Genomic DNA, 16,313 nt, shown 5'->3' with positions numbered 1-16,313 from the left:
GAGAGAGAGAGAGAGAGAGAGAGAGAGAGAGAGAGAGAGAGAGAGGATTGGGAGGCAAGAAAGGAAAAGGAGAAAAGAGAGAGGAGAGAGGAGAAGGAGAGAGAGAGAAAGTGGACAGAGAGGGAGCAAGAGAGAAGGAGGGGAAGAAGCCAGAGGAGAGAAAGGAGAAATAGAGAAAGGCCTTTGATGTCCCAAGTACATTTCCCTAAGGGACACACACTAACAAGGAACTATTGACATAGTGGGAGAATGGCTCCTGCCTCTTTTCCCAGCGGGCCTTCAGTGAGGTATTCTGATGGACAGCATCCCAACCTCCCATGGCCTTGTGGTGAAGAAAGAGCCATCAGCAGGTAGATACTGAGGGTAAGAGCTCCTTGGTACCCAAATCAGCCACTGCTCCTGAATGCCCGGGAAGGTGCTAAAGGACTCTATGCTGGCCGCAGAATGTCTTTTATAATACATGCAATGTGAGTCAGCTATGCTTGTCAACAGTTGGATATTTCCAGCTTAAGTCATATTCCTCTGCTCCGTGTATCTTGTGTCAACCCTTATTCCAGTGGGCTGGCAACCATCTTCCTTTTGCCCTTCCATAGTAATTGGGTAGGGCTCTCCCCACTGTGAACAATAGGTACTGTTCCAGTGGACTGACTGACTCACATGAGGTATGTGGCCACCTCACCAAGTCTAGGAGGGTGACAGTTTAGGATGTGGCATAGTTTAGCTTCACCTGAGTATAATCTTTAAATATTTCCATGAGGAATTTACAGAACAGAGCAGCCCTAAATGTTCAAAAGGGAAGCTTGTGATGAAGAGCAGAGTCTGGGTTTGGAGAAGCAATGTCCCTCACAGTCTCAGACATTTAAATACTTCATCTCCAGTGTGTAGCCCTGTTTGGTGGATTCAGGGATGTGGCATCATTACACCGAGCATGGGCTTTGAGAGCTTAAAGACTCGGATGTTTTTAATGTGTTCTCCCTACTCTGTTCTTGCAGTTCAAGATGTGACCCCTCAGCTTCTGCTCCAGCCACTATGCCTGTCAGCTACTGTCTCTGCTGCACCATTATTGACACTGTCTGGAATCATAAACCCAAATAAACTCTTCCTTTATCATGATTATGTTTTGCATTTGCCTTTGTTTGTTTTGTTTTTGAGACAGGGTTTCTACGTGTAGTCCTGACTGCCTGAAACTTGCTCTGTAGACTTGAAATGAAGTACTAGGAATCCAACCCCAAAAGATGCCAAGGGCTTAAGAACTAGGGCATTCTGTTCCCCTGTAGGAGGCTCACTTTATAAGATATATGATAACCTGCTCATATGAAAATAGGAATTCGCCGGGCGGTGGTGGCGCATGCCTTTAATCCCAGCACTTGGGAGGCAGAGGCAGGAGGATTTCTGAGTTCGAGGCCAGCCTGGTCTACAGAGTGAGTTCCAGGACAGCCCGGGCTACACAGAGAAACCCTGTCTCGAAAAACCAAAAAAAAAAAAAAAAAAAAACGAAAATAGGAATTCTCCTAATCTCAAATATAAACACATTCCTATAAAATGGAGTCATGTACCTCTGCCTGTTTCTGCCAGCCAGCCTCAACCATCTTCCTAATGTATGCCTAAATCTCAGCACTCAGGAATTTGTATCCATCTTCATTCCAAATCCAAGTTCCTGAGCAGCCCAGGACCCACACTCTTAGCTGCAGCTCTTCGCTTGCCAGCTTGAAATCAACAAACACTACAGAATGCCTTGCTCAAAATTAAAAAGACCTTGCTTTTATTCTTTTTGTTAATTCATATAGAAATCTAGTGCACTGCCTAAGACTGAATCTAAAATCCCTGTATAACGTCATCCTTGAGTGATAGTCTCTATCTCTGTCTCTCTCTACACACACATACACAGAGGGAGAGAGAGAGAGAGAGAGAGAGAGAGAGAGAGAGAGAGAGACAGAGAGACAGAGAGACAGAGAGACAGAGAGACAGAGAGACAGAGAGACAGAGACAGAGCTGGTCTTGAACTCACTATGAGGCTGATGGTGCCTGTGAACTGAATCTGAGACCCTCCTGCCTCCACCTCTGTAGTGCTACAGTTAGGCGCGTTCAGTACTATGCTGGATTTAGATTCCCCCTTTTTATGAATTCATAAGTCATCTATGGCTCAAGTTTAACCTTGAAATTGGTGACAGATGAATAACACGTCATAATGTCAGGTGAACACTCTACAACATCAGGTGTACAGCATGCTACAGTGTCAGGTGTATACTCTACAGTGTCAGGTGTACACCATGCTACAGTGTCAGGTATACACCACTCTACAGTGTCAGGTGTACAGCATGCTACAGTGTCAGATATACACCACTCTACAGTGTCAGGTGTACATCATGTTACATTGTCAGGTGTACACCATGTTACATTGTCAGGTATACACCATACTACAGTGTCAGGTGTACAGTACTATAGAGTATCAGGTGTACAGCATGCTACAGTATCAGGTGTACACCACTCTACAGTGTCAGGCATACAGCACACTACAGTTTCAGGTGTACAGCATGCTACAGTGGCAGGTGTATACCACTCTACAGTGTCATAAGTACACCACTCTACAGTGCCAAAACTCCACAGTATCTGTATAATACCTTACATGGTTCTACTTAAAACCATGTCATATTTTCCTATGTCATTAGCAATTCTTTGATCATTAAATAATATCATCTTCTTAATGATGAACTTTTAAAATTTTGCAAATGTATACTTCTGTAAATAATCCTATAATGTAACATTTATGTATGAATCATTTTCTGATCTAAATTATACCCATCTTAACATATGATTTCTGCAATAAGAATAACACTCTCTTTGCTACCTTAGAAGACTGATTTTCACTTATTACTTAAAAAGATAATTTTATGAATATATACATACACCAAAAAGACCCAAGGGAAGACACTAGTAATGTATTGAATTATGGGATGAGAGCGTATTTCTGTAAACTTCCTGAAAACCAAACTGTATTAGCTAAAATCTTTTCTGTAGGTGTGAGTATGCACATGTATGTGTACTCAGTGGAGTCTATGTTTGTGGGTGAGTGTGCACATGTGGAAGTCTGAGGTCATTCCCAGCTGAAGTCCTCAAGAACTCCCCACCTTGTTTTCTGAGCCATAGTCTTCTAATAGTACATAGAGCTTATTGCCTGCTGGCTCAGGAGGACTAGGGATCGACCCATGTCCACCTCTGCAGCCTGGAATTATAAGCACATACCACCACACTGTGGTTTTTATGTGCATTCTGCTGTTCATCTTAGGTCTGTGTGTACATATCCTGAGCCCTCCCACCAGGCCCTCAATTTAAATTCTTCCATGATAGGGTCTTTTCCTTGGTTTAGGGCCACATACTGATAATCTAATAGTCCATCTGTTTTGCTTCAGTATTCCGCAAGGAATTTTTCCCATGCTCTTAGCCAATGCAGTGCCAAGAAGAGGCCTGGCTTTATTCTCCCTCCTCACTTACTTTGCACAGTACAAACACAAGCGACATTTTCTTTTCCAAACCCACAATGGGCCCTCTCCTCTTTGGTTGGTGCTTTTGTTTACAGCTTTGTGGAACCTGTGAAAACACTGACAACTTTTTTCTCCCTTTGCGACGTTTTCACCTCTGTGTCCTTTTTCCATATTCTAGGATATAGTCTTCTACTATAGCCCCAAACTAGACATGCATAATTTTCAGATACAGATGAATGATTTGGGAGAAATAAGCCATTATGGATTTCTAGCCAGACATGATTTTTAAATGAAAACATAAAAGCATTTTTAAAAGTAGTTTTGCTGGTCAAACCTCTATGAAACCTTTGTGTATAGAGATGGCTCACAGAAACTAACTCATTTAGTGTGCATATGTGCTGTATGCACCCAAGTCTGTGAGTTCAAATACCATGTGTCCAAGGAAGCCATCAACAGTGTTGGGTGCCCTGTGCTATCACTCTTTGCCTGATCTCCCTGAGAGAGGGTCTCTCACTGACTCTGGAGCTTAGCTAAAAGCTGCAAGTCACGGTGATCCGTCTGTCACAACCTCTACAGCACTGAGGGTTTAAGCACGGGTGACATGCTAACCTTTTTAGATGGGTTCCAGATATGAACTCATTTCCTTGTGATTGTGCAACAAGCATTCTTACATGCTGAGTCATCTCCCTAGCTGCAGAAATGTACTTTGGAGCTTGACCTATATCCCAAGAACTGTGTCTTTTCCTAGAAATGTATTCAGCTCGATCCCGAGATCTAGCATCCATTTCTAACACACTACCAGCCTCACTCTAAGTACTTAAATCATGTATTTGACAGACATCTACTGCATGTAGATCAAGACCTCTTAAGAGTCCATGACTCGGTGGAGACTCTATGTTCAAGTCTTCCATCCAGTCAGTGTTCCAGTACCGACTTAACCACATACTCATCAGTGATGAAACTAAATGCTGCACAGCAATAAGAAGCGAATAGCTCTAGAGCAGGGGTTCTCAACTTCAGGGTTGTGACTCCTTTGGGGGGTCAAATGACCCTTTCACAGGGGTCACATGTCAGATATTGTGCATATCAGATATTTACGCTTCAATTCACAACAGTAGCAAAATTAGAGTTATGAAGTAGTGTTGAAATAACTTTATGATTAGAGGTCACCACAACATGAGGGACTGTATTAAGGGGTCGTAGCGTTAGGACTAAGTTAGGTTGAGAACCACTGCGCTAAAGAGAATCAACATTCTTTGCCCCTAGGAAAGTTACTAACCATTAACCATAATGAGCAAACCAAAAACCGAATTAGATTCTAAGGCAGAAGGAAGACAGGACCAGGAGTCTAAACAAAAGGTTAATAAAGGCAGGCAGAACCTGTTCAGAGAAGAATGTCAAGACACCAGTTGGACACTCTTGGTTGATTTATTTTGCTGGTTTGTTTTGTTTTAATCTTCTGTATTCCAGGCTGAACTTGAACCTACTATGTACTGAGGCTAACCCTGAACTTCTGCTCTTCCCCCTTTCACCTCTGGAGAGCTGAGATCACATGCACCACCTGCTGTGCCGGAGAGCACACCCAGGGCTTTATGCACGTGAGGCAAGCACTCTCGCAACTGATCTGTACCCTTAGGCACTCTTGGTGTACACTTGGGAGGTCCTTACCTCCTTCTTTGACGAGAAAAAAACTCCTTACTGTTGTGAATAAAGGTTCTAAATCCGTGTGCTTTTCCTCACTTCCACAGAAGTATTTGACCACAACAAAAAGCATTTTACCATGAGTAAAGGTAGCATAGCAAGGGAGCCACTGTTCAAGAGATCTCTGTTTTAATCTATGGAGGACTCAACTGACTTCAGAAAGTACTCTTTCCCCAGTGAATGTGATACCCATGTAACTGTGGAGAAGCCCCTGTCATTCTGCTTGTTCGTCTATCTACATGAGCAAATGTAACTTCCTTGAGCCGGCACATGTTGACTGAATTGGTGAGAAAGAAGGGAAGCAGTTATTCCAACTTAAGTAGATAACAGAACAAAAGGAGCCTAGACCTAGTTATTAGTCCTTTGGCACACAGCCATCCCTGGAGTCAGGACTCATGCAACTGTTTGTCTTGTCTTAGGTGAGGAAAGAAATGTTGTTCACATATACTTTGTAGACAGATCTCTGGGCACAAACATTTTCTCTTGATCAGTGACTGTAGAATGTAAAGGTAGTTCTGCACACAGTCCTCCATAAGTGTAGAGGATAAAACACAATTACCCGAAAGAGCAGGAAAGTCAACAGAAATGAGATATGACTATCCTTCTTTGTTGCTCACTTTCAGGACTCTCTTCCTCTATTCATGGAAGTCCTCATTTTACTAAATATTAATGGGATGCAGAACTTGTTCTGACTCTAGTCCCTGCTGAGGACATAATGTGCAACTAGGAACAAAGTGTGTGGCCATGATTTTATCCAATCCTAGCTGGCATTCACTGTCAGTGGCATCGAAGGTTCTAGATGGTAACCTGACATTTCGTGGCTTCTTAGTTATTTTTCCAATGCGGTGATGAAATTCTCTAACAAAAGCAACTTAAAGGACAAAGGGTTGTAACTGAGAGTTCCAGGCTCATCACAATGGGGAAATCAGAGCAGCAGGTGCTTCAGGGAGCTGGCCACATTGCATCTCTGACAAACAGCAGAAAGGGATATATGCTTGCAAGTACTTGGCCCACTTTTTCTATTTCAAACACTTCAGGATATTCTTCCCAGAGAATAGCTTTGCCAACATTAAAGAACATCTATCTACCTCAATTAAGATAATAAAGGTACCCACACAGGCATGCCCATTTCCAGGTGACTCTATATTCTCTCAAGTTGATAATACTACCTATAACACAACGGCATCCTCAGTACACCAAACCCTTTAGCAAGGTTTAGTTTGAACTCTTCAGTTTTCCCATGTAGCCATGTCTTCTGTCACCATTCTGGTCTATTCAGTGAGTCAACTAATGTCCTGTAAGGCTGTTCACCCTCTTATTAAATCACCCACAGTTAATACTGGTTACCTACAACCAGGACCCCTTCTACATCATGTCCACGATGAATCCTTCTTTCTGACAATATTCCTCCCTACTATAATGTATCTGCTTCTTCTCCTGTGTCCAGGCTGCTTTATGTCAATTGACTTTTTTACACTGATGAAGTCCTTAAAAGCTGGTATCCTCCATTTCTCTCCCTATCTAACTTCAGTCTATAACACAGTTTCTGATTTGTACAGACACTTCCAGAGGTATGCGAAAGTGAATGGGACCATTACAATCCTTTTATTGTTTTTCAGATAGGTAATTCACCTCACCTTTTTAGGTTGAAATTGGCATCCTCTTTCATGCTATCCTAGGAGAGCTTTTGCTATTTGCTTAGAAGGTTTTTTTTTCCTCTTTTTCTAATAGCTTTAGTGCAAGCTGAGTCTTTGTTAGATGCAGGTTAGTCTCCAGTGACTAAACTCCTGATGCACATGAGCACAGCTGATGAGTAGAACAGCCCTGCCTTGACATCATGACCAGCCACTGCTGACCCCTGTCACCCTCTGTCCTCTCAAATGGCATTACAAGTGGCACAACAGTCCCAATTTTGCTCAGCAGGATTTATGGTATCACTGTGGCCCACATAAAGTACTATATCTAGTTATCTGGTAGAAGCAAGAAGACCCTAGAGGGGTAACACGGTTTTGCATACTCAACTTTAGAGAAGTGATTGGAATGGTAAGACTATGTCGCCATCACCATGGCTGTATCGGGCTGTCCTCTGTGTCTTATCTAAGATGTACTGTCTCATCTCAGCATCCTTGGGGATGAAGGTCAATGTCTGTTTGAGGCATCCCTTCTTTGAGGGTTAACATTGACTGTCAACCTGACAGGATCCAGATTCACTCAAAAGACAAGCCACTGGGCATGTCTGCAAAGGATTATCCACATTGGATTAACTGAGGTGGAAAGTTCCATCCCAGGTGTGGACAGACATTCCCTGGACTTCTGGAGTAAGTTAAAAGCAGAGGACTAGTCGAGCACAGGCTTTCATACCTCCCTGCTTCCTGACTGTGGACACAACTGGGACCAGTTGCTTCCCATTCATGCTGCCATGACTTTCCTGCCATACTTGGCTGTATCCCCTGAAATCACAAGTCACAACAAAGCCTTATGTCACTAACTTGCTTCATCTGGTATTTCATTGTAGCAACAAGGTAAGAAACTTACATACCTCCTTACACATTGGAATATCAACTCACAGAATCTTCTCCCAAATCATTGGCCCACAGAAAAAGATGCTTCGAGTGACCATGAAGTGAAGGTGTGTCTTCCTGTGCACCTCAGACATCAGGAGTTTAAAGAAAGTTGATTCCATGTTACTTTAACATTCCTGTAGAGCTAAGGTTCTCTGCCTGAACTGTTGAATACTTAGTTGTCCAGTAGAACAGCATCCTAGGAAGATAGACTAGAGCTAAAGGAGATGGACTTGGGGGTCTGTGGAGACAGCTCAGTCAGTAAAGTGCATGCTGTGCAAGCATGAAGACTTGAGGTCAGATCCCCAGCACCCGCTACAGAGCCAGACGAGGCAGCACACACTTGAAATCTTAAGGCTGCGGGAAGAAAACCACAGGATTAGTCTTGGAGCTCCCTGGCCTGTTAGTTTAGCAGGATAAGTGACCTCAAGATTAAGTGAGAACCTGTGTCTCAAAAACCAAGGTGGAGGGCATCAATGAAGACATTGGATTTGATCTCTGACCACTGTTCACACACACACACACACACACACACACACACAAATAGAACACAAGATGAGTTTGTGTTCAAGTAGTTTCACCTCCTTCCTGTGTGTCCCCGAGTAAATCACAGCACTTCCTTGTACATCTGTTTTCCTGAGTCCCCAGTGGCTGCAGTGCCGGCTAGAAAGGAAGGAGCTTCTTTATAGCTAATAGCATACTCAATGAATGGCCACAGAGGCAAATGTGGCTAACCTCATGGTGCTTGCTGTCAGAATTTTTATTCTCACCCTCCATTTTGCTGAGGGGAAAACTGAGGCTTCAGTGAACTGAGCAAACTAACTCAAATCTCCCAGCCACAATGGCCTCACCCTAGATCACATTTAATCTGTTCTCCTTCTCAAGGGCACTTACTCCCACACAAGGCTCCCTTGCCTGATGCAAGCCTCATGCTTCTGTGGGTGTTTTCTGCCCCCACAGATGGATGGACCCACAACTCTAGGATAATAGAGCTGCCTTCTAGCCTGTCAGTTCATTATTCACTCAGCCAATCACACCCTTAACTCCCTGTCATTCTCCTACTGGCTCAACCCATCCCTTCCAGTACTCAAGCCACCAAAACACAGCCTCCCTTTCCCCTGAGTGGAAGACGGCGGGACTTTCCAGTTTATTTCTCTGGGAAGCCTTAAGCTCTTAATAAATGACCATTTCAGAAACGCAATTTCAGAGATCTCTTGGAGGGCTATAATGGAAGACAATATTGTCACTGGTGGGGACAGAAACGCTGACTGTATTTGTTTCTCTGTCTGTTTGTTTTCCCTTCAGGTACCACATAAAAGCATTAAAAAAAAATAGCTAAGCCTTAAGCTATGCCAGGATCTCCTGAAGGGCAAGCCAATCCTGTCACTCTCTGCAACAAGGCTGAAGCCATTCTTAAAGCAGAAATGCAGACTGCAGTAACTCAAGGGCGATCTCCTAATGGCCTGCTCTGCTGCTAAATGTCTCATTTTATGTGATATATAATGGTACCAGGGCATCCATCCGGGATCACTAGGCTACAAACACACGTGTTCCTACTGATCTTTTGAGAAACAATCACCTCAGCCCACACATTAAACTAGCTCTGAATTCTTCACATTGTATCATTTTTATTTTTTCATAGCCTTTCAAAAAAGATTTACCTCTGTGTGTGTGTGTGTGTGTGTGTGTGTGTGTGTGTGTTCTTGTGTGAGTCTTATGTGCACTGTGTGCATGTAAGAGCCATAGTGGAAAGAAGAAGATGCTGTATCCCTTGGAACTGATTTTACAGGTAGCTCTGAGCTTCCTGATATGGCCGCTGGGAACTGAACATGGGTCCTCTTCAAGAGCTGTAAAGGTTCTTACCCACTGAGTCATCTCCTTCCTACTATTCCTGTTTTATTAGAAAACATTCATATACACCCAGCCCCTTAGAGTATGGACTTGTGTTATTTTTAAACACAGCTCACCCTGAGAAAGCTCATGTGTAGTGAATAAATAAAACTACAGAATGCTCAAACTGGAGAGCATGGAAGACATGTTCTTAGGAATTGAATATTCAATTGCTTAATGGCTCTGAATTTCACATTCATTTTCAATTACAATTTAAGGTATATCCATAAACTGATCGTGTCTGCTCCAGACACTGTCTTGTTCAATGTAAACAATGGGAGAATCTTCTCAATAGTAAACAAAACTTCTGCATTAAGTAACAACTTGAATACTTCCAAAATCAGAGAATCTAAATCTTTGGACTAAAATATTATGGAACCAAAAAAGATGAATTATATGGGGTTAGGGAAGTAGCTGTGTTGGTTGGATGATTTCTTAGGATACCTAAAGCTGTAGGTTTAGTTTCTAGCACTGCATAAACCAAGCATAGTGCTACACAATTGCAGACTCAGCATTTAGGTGATGCAGGCAGAATGGTCAAGGGTTCTAGGTCACCCTTACCTACATAGTCACACTGTAGCCAGCCTGGGCTACATGAGACCTCATCTCACAGTAAGAAATCATGTGCTGAAACCCTAATCCCCAGTGTTACTGTGTTTCCAGATATGACTGTTTTATTAGGAAGCTAGTGACAACGGTATAAGGACTCCTCTCTCCTCTGAGAAAAACCTGCCAAGCACAAGAAATTACTCCAAAACCCTTACTCCGTCTCTACACATCTAGATGTCTGTACCACATGAGAACACAGTGAAACTATGTCCATGCACTAGAAAGAGCTGCAGTCAGAAATTTCAGCACTTTACATCTTAATTCTGAGCAAATAAATGCCTGCCTCAACAGAATGACACGTCTGAATTTGCTAAAATATAGCATATATCAAACTGATTACAGGGAACTGACTAGAACTAATCAAACATCTTTACCTAACCACATGCAAGTTAGAAGGTCCTATCATTTGATGTGTAGAAGTTCAAGAGAACTGGTCGACCCCAGTGATATCTACCACATCGCCATACATAATACACCAAAAATGAAGGATTAGCAGGAATCTGTCAGGGCAAGAAGATGACAGGATTTCAGGGGAGAAGACAGAATAATGAAGAATAATGTATTAATGTATTGTTTTCCTTAAGGTCAGTTTCAATGGACAAAGATATGGTTATATGAGATAAGTCCTCTTGGAATTGTGGAAAATTCTGAGCATTTATGGCTTTTCTTGTTGTTGGTGGGTTTTTTTTTTATTTGTCTTTTTTGTTTGTTTGTTTGTTTGTTTGTTTGCTTGCTTGCTTGAAGATTTCTGAAAGCAGAATGTTTTTCAAAATACCATTAATTTTAGGGCACAAGGTATGGTATGCTTTGCAAAAAAGCCACAATATGGTATGCCTTGGAAGATCTTCTCTGAACAGGTTTTCAGAGGCTTCCTGAGGCTACAGTAGAAGATTCTACTGCCAGTAAAAGAGCAGAACACATGATAGAACTCTGCTACAGACTGAAGTCTGTGTTCCCTCCAAACTTACATCTTAGAGACTAACTCTGAGACAGGCATAGTAGCAGATGTCTGTGGCCTGTGTCAGATACAAAGCGCTGTACTGCTGCTCAGTACACTTCTTGTAGCAGGAAACTGAGACAGGAGAGTTGTCAGTCTGAGATCATCCTAAGCTGTATGTGAAGATCCTGTCTTAAAATTAAAAACAAACCAGAGTTAAAATGAAATTTAATCCCCAGTGGGATACTATCAGAAAGAAGGCCCTTTAGCAGATGGTTGGTACCCTTGTAAAAAGTGTTCTGGGGAAGCCTGTGCTTCTATTAGGACACTTGAAGTCACATCCAGAAGGTGCAGTCATTCAAGCACAAAGCCTTTTCCAGACATTTTCTCTACTTGTATCTTGATCTTGTACTTCTGAGGTCTGGAATCATAAGAAATAAATTTCCGTTATTTGTAAATTATTTAGTCTAATATCTTTCAGGTATTTCAAATGGGCAAATCTATACCTCAAAACAGACAAAAAGATTCACTCTGCTTAAGACCAGTCGGTACTCCAGAAGCCACTAGGGGGACAACAGCAATTTTAAAATTCTCTGCAAGATAGACTTAGCAGTAGAAGCTGCTGACATAGACCTGGGATTTATAGCTTCAATAAGGATGATGGGATTCAGCAATAGCAGAGGCAATGTAGCATTACTTAACAGACAGAGGCCAGAGGGATGAAATTACTGTAAGGGAAAGGCAAAGCCAGGGTGTCTTGACCTGCCAAGATCCATGACTATAGCTAACAGACCACAGTATTGGCTGAGAGCAGGAGGGATGTCCTGCTGTCTGTGGCATAGGAATAGTCCCTCCTTCCTAAGGAGTATGTTGGTGGCCTCATATCTCACAGCTCTAAATGAGAAGTCTAGAGATTAAGTGACACCTTCAGAGGGTACCACATACCATGTAGGATATTGCCATCTAGTTGGGTCTAACCTTTTGACATCGAGACATGTCACTGTCCCTTACAAAGCTCACCCTTGAAAAACATGTATTTAAGTTTCATAGGAAAACCCCAGGAAAGTGCTACACTGTTGTAAGTTTACAGTTTTGCATTGGGATATATTTGAGGCTATCCCACAGCGGATGCTACCTGCGGGCCATAGGTTAGACACTTTTGAATGTCTGGAGCATTTATTGAGTGACTTAGCAAGGTGTCAATTACCAATCTTGCCCAGAGCAAGAGAAGATTCAACAGTTCTGAAATGCAATGCAAGCATCCCCTACTCAGGCCACATGATCCAATAGATTCAATGATGCAAGAGGCATGTTGAACAACAATTCTCAATGTACTGTCCCCATAAAACTGCAGTCTAAGAGTCAAGGGCTAGGCTCCAATCTAGGAGTATAGTAAAGTATCATTAAATATCATTTCATTGACTTCCTTTTATTTTTTGCCTGCCATGTTTGAGATGAGGGTTTGTGGCTAGCCTTATTGTAATGAGTTATGCCATGTTTGGTTGCTACCTGTGGGAAGCCTGCTCTTTTCTGAAGGAAGGTAGAGAAGAAGTGATCTGGGAGATGGGAAAAGTGTGCGTTTGTGGGAGGGTATCTGGGAGGAGTTGGGGGAGGAAAAACTGTGGTAGGGATGTGCCATAAAAGAAGAATAAGTAAAACAAGATAAAATAAGATAAAATAATAAAAAGTAAAGAGTCAAGGGCATACCCATTAGATCCTCACAAAAACATACTTGTGGCAGGAGACAATTTTTCATCACTTAAAAGTCAGTTTTTGCAGTGATGAGAGGCCCTAACTGTCTCTAAAAGCAGGGCCAAACGAATTGCCTAGCTTTTGATTTGCTGTTACCAGATCTTCCAATTCAGTATCAGTGAGTTTCAACCCTAGTCTACCTCCTGATGGAAATTGTACCTCCAAGATGAGGCTCCAAGGGAACTTAAAACCACCAAAAACTTGCATTCAAATACGGCCAAGTTTTAATTTTGTGATAGCCAATGACCAAAACTTCCAGTGGTTGTTTTAAATTCAGAGCAAGAGAAGATTCAACAGTTCCAAAATGCAGTACAAGCATCCCATACGCAGGGATCTAAATAAAAAAACTAAACTGCCCCTAAAAAGTTAAGTCTTTGACAAATTAGAGTCTAGGAAACCTGAAGCCACATTTATCATCTTTCCAGTCTTAGATCCTTGTGACCATAGAACAAACCAGGACTAGTGGCCTATAGGCATCTCCATGAACCCTAGGCAATAACTGAGCCTGGACACTGTTATTATTATACAATGGGGAGAGAGAGGAGGACATGACACTCCTGGGGAACTCTGGGTTGTTCTGTACTGTCTCCTGACTGGGACATAACTATGCATTTACAGCTGGGGAGTGGAAAGCTCAAGGAAGCCAGAATGCTAGTGGCCTTGCACACTAAGAAGGCTGTAGATTGTCCACTCTCAAACCTGCTGACATCCAAGTCTTTGACTCCATGAAAACAAGAGGCTAAAATTGCACTTAATTAATTTATATAAGATTTCTGAGAACTTTAACTGTGTAGCACAGGTGTTAAATGGACACTCCATCTCTCACACTGGAGTCACTCTATGTCCTCAGGAAAAAAGTCAACAGACTCAGTCATAAAGGCTAACCTTGAGGAATTCAGACTTAAATGCAAGGAGACTAGACTCTGATTCTAGAGACAGTAAAGATTATCTTGAAAAAGTACGTTATATCAATGCACAATAACCTTTTAAAAATGTTTTCCTCAGCTAAGTCAGCTTGCTGACAGAGGAGAGCAAACCTGTGCCCTGAGCCAAGAAGCCTTGCCTGGAGCAGTCCACGTAAGGCGATGATTCTTTGAAATCAGAAGCTTTGTCTTACTAATCCATGTGAATTTATATTCAACTCCATAATGCAGCAGAGTGTTTCTTTTCATATAAAAATAGCATGTAAAAGTGTTTATTGTCAAGGACAGCTGACTCTCCTTGAAGAAGAATCAAGTTTCCCCCTGTGGTTTTGAGCACTCCAGGCAAACCTCCTCCTTCCCCATGGGTGCACAGATCCCCAAGAGGAGCACACAAAACTTCCAGACAGTTTACCATGGTACCATTCATGGCTGAATAGACACTTTTTTTTTATTAGCAATGCATGATTGAAACAAGTTTCCAAAATTTTCTAATATGGTATACATTGCTGGTTCTCAAACTGGCCTATGGCCATCTGAAGCAACATCTCATGGGGTTTCCTAGAATATAAATCTTGGAGTAGGAAGATGGTATGCAAGTGAAGTGTGTACTGTCAAAAGCATGAAGACCTGGGTTTGAATCCCCAGAAACCACATAAAGCCAGGTGAGGTAGCACATGTCTATAACGTCACTTTGGTCAAGGCAAGCCAGGTAGATCACTGAAGATCATCAGCAGCCAGCCTAGCCGAGGTGATGAACTTGGGACTGAGTAAGATACTCTTCCTCAGTAAATAAAGGTGGAGCATGATTGAGGAAAGATAACTAATGTTGACCTGGAGCAGCCACATGCACACACATCTATACTAACACACAGACACCACATACACACACATCACACACACATACACATGCCATACCACACACACACATATACACACACACATCACACACACATTCCACACACATATACACACCATGCCAAACACACACATACACACATCACACATATCACACACACACACATACACACATACCATACACATACACACACCACTGCACACACAGACAACACACATACACAACATACACACACAACACACACACAAAATGTAAATTCCCAGCAGTCCAGTGGTCATGGGCACCCCAGAGCCCAGCACACAGAAGTAGACCCATCAGTCAATATATCATAGTCGCCTTCACCTACAAAGCAAGTTCAAAGCCAACTGAGGCTACACAAGACAATGTCTCACAAAAACTACAAAATAATAAATAAGGTTGGTCCACCACACACCTAGAGAATGAAAAGGTCTGATGCTGCAGCCCAGCCATCCATGCTTGACAAGCCTTCCAAGTGATAACACCCCCATTTGTTCAGATTTGAGAACAGAGGCCCCAGTGGAGGCAGGTTGAAGGAGCCGTGTAAACTATCAGGATCCACCACAGCATCGGCAGGCTTGTTCTAACCTATCTTGGCCTTCTCAGTCCATCTTTAGTGTCAGGGTTCACCTCCCTCTGGGGATCGCCTCTGTAAGATCAGGCCTGCTCAGAATCACTGGACCAGCAGGCTCACCCCATAGCTGAGATCTGAAAGCTCAGCCTAAGCCCCCAGTTTACTCTTCTGAACTATTTCAACCACCAAAACTGCCATACACGGGTGTAACTGGAAGAAATACCCCAGGTCCAAGAAAGAAAAAGAGGGGAAATACCCTCCCAGCACCTTTCCTGCTGACATTATTTGCATATCCCTGAAATGGGCTGTTGAATTTTTAAGTCAAACAAACAGCATAGTTGAGAAAATACATAGGTAAATCAGAACACAGAACAAGAGGGAACGCTGAGGAGCTGGTATCAAGCAGAGCACTTGGTTCATAAACGTGAAGAAATCAAGAAACCATTCTTTTGTATGTACATTAGACTGTAAAGACAACAAAACCACACAGACCAAAAAGTGTTAGTGACAAACCATTTTTCAAGCAGCATACATTTTGTTTTGACTTTTAAAATCTGGGTAGGAACATTTATTTACAAGTCCCAACTTCAAGGAATGAAAGTCCATACCATACAGCTTTGAAGAATATTCAGCTATGAAGAGCGCTATTTCCTTCTGCATAGCAAGCTAGAGACAGACTTTGAAGCTTTGCTTTTGGCTTGCCATGGGATCTTAAGGCTCCACCCCTTTGTCATTTCTTCTCTTCCTCACTTATTCAGTCAAATTGCTCAAAAACCTTTGAAGAGGCTAGTGAGATGTGTCAGTGGGTAAAGGTGCTTGCTTCTCTCTCAACCCTAATGACCTGACCCAAATTCAATCCCCAGAACCAACATTGAGCAAAGAGTGAAATCACCCTACAAGGTGCCCTATGACCTTCACATGTGCACCAGGGCATGCATACACACACTAAGGAAATAAATACATAAGCAAACAAACACAATAAACACGTTAAAGACCCAAAGAGCACACGT

This window comes from Grammomys surdaster, unplaced genomic scaffold (genome assembly GCF_004785775.1).
Source record: "Grammomys surdaster isolate TR1022 unplaced genomic scaffold, NIH_TR_1.0 172, whole genome shotgun sequence".
Taxonomy (NCBI): domain Eukaryota; kingdom Metazoa; phylum Chordata; class Mammalia; order Rodentia; family Muridae; genus Grammomys; species Grammomys surdaster.
This window is presented reverse-complemented; position numbering follows the sequence as displayed.